This window comes from Sprattus sprattus (assembly GCF_963457725.1).
Source record: "Sprattus sprattus genome assembly, contig: scaffold_141, whole genome shotgun sequence".
NCBI lineage: Eukaryota > Metazoa > Chordata > Actinopteri > Clupeiformes > Clupeidae > Sprattus > Sprattus sprattus.
This window is the reverse complement of record NW_027666942.1, coordinates 57,501-59,431: the sequence shown is the minus strand read 5'-3', so window position 1 is coordinate 59,431 and position 1,931 is coordinate 57,501.

The window sequence follows — 1,931 nt, the reverse complement described above, 5'->3', positions numbered from 1 at the left end:
TGACATCACATTCATCCACTCATACGTTAAATTACTGACATGACATGACCTTACATTACTGACATCACATTCATCACTCATACGTTACATTACTGACATCACATGACCTTACATTACTGACATCACATTCATCCACTCATACGTTAAATTACTGACATGACATGACCTTACATTACTGACATCACATTCATCCACTCATACGTTACATTACTGACAATCACATGACCTTACATTACTAACATCACATTCATCCACTCATACGTTACATTACTGACATGACATGACCTTACATTACTGACATCACATTCATCCACTCATACGTTACATTACTGACATCACATGACCTTACATTACTAACATCACATTCATCCACTCATACGTTACATTACTGACATGACATGACCTTACATTACTGACATCACATTCATCCACTCATACGTTACATTACTGACATCACATGACCTTACATTAACTGACATCACATTCATCCACTCATACGTTAAATTACTGACATGACATGACCTTACATTACTGACATCACATTCATCCACTCATACGTTACATTACTGACATCACATGACCTTACATTACTGACATCACATTCATCCACTCATACGTTAAATTACTGACATGACATGACCTTACATTACTAACATCACATTCATCCACTCATACGTTACATTACTGACATGACATGACCTTACATTACTGACATCACATTCATCCACTCATACGTTACATTACTGACATCACATGACCTTACATTACTGACATCACATGACATGACCTTACATTACTGACATCACATTCATCCACTCATACGTTACATTACTGACATGACATGACCTTACATTACTGACATCACATGACATGACCTTACATTACTGACATCACATTCATCCACTCATACGTTACATTACTGACATGACATGACCTTACATTACTGACATCACATTCATCCACTCATACGTTACATTACTGACATGACATGACCTTACATTACTGACATCACATTCATCCACTCATACGTTACATTACTGACACGACATGACCTTACATTACTGTCATGACATGACCTTACATTACTGACATCACATTCATCCACTCATACGTTACATTACTGACATCACATGACCTTACATTACTGACATCACATGACATGACATTAACACTCTTCAGTACATTACTGAGCATACCGACTTTACATTACATCATATTCATAGTGCCAAACACTACGATGGTCTCAAGGAGAGGGGGGGGAGAGAGAGGAGGGGGGGGGGGGGGAGAGAGAGAGGGAGGGGGGGGGGGAGAGAGGGAGGGGGGGAAGGAGAGAGAGAGAAAGAGACGGGTGGGCTACCATCTACTGTCAGGACTAGCTGTTTACTCTGCAGCAGGTCATTTAAACATGCAGGCAGCCTGAAGGTGGAGATGTTTACATGAGCTGTGTGTGTGTGTGCGTGCGTGTGCGTGCGTGTGTGTGTGTGGGTGGCTTTAGCCATGCTTCCCCATGTGCAGGTTAAAGAGACACCGATTAGAACAGCAACAACAAAACACACAAACAACAAAACATCCATTCATAGGGAAGGGGAAACACACACACACACACACACACACACAAACAAAAACGATGGATGATGCCAAACTGATTCCGTATGTAAGAGCCCTCTCACACACACCAGTGCCTCTGTGTGGTCAGCACAGGGATGTTAAGAGAAAGATACATACACACACACACACACACACACACACACACACACACACACACACACACACACCATGTAGCAGCCCTCTCACACACACCAGTGCCTCTGTGTGGTCAGCACATGGATGTTAAAGAGAAAGATACACACACACACACACACACACACACTTTGTCCATATGTTTTGCGTAATTCAATCACTGTAATGTCAACAATGCGATCGTGACGGGC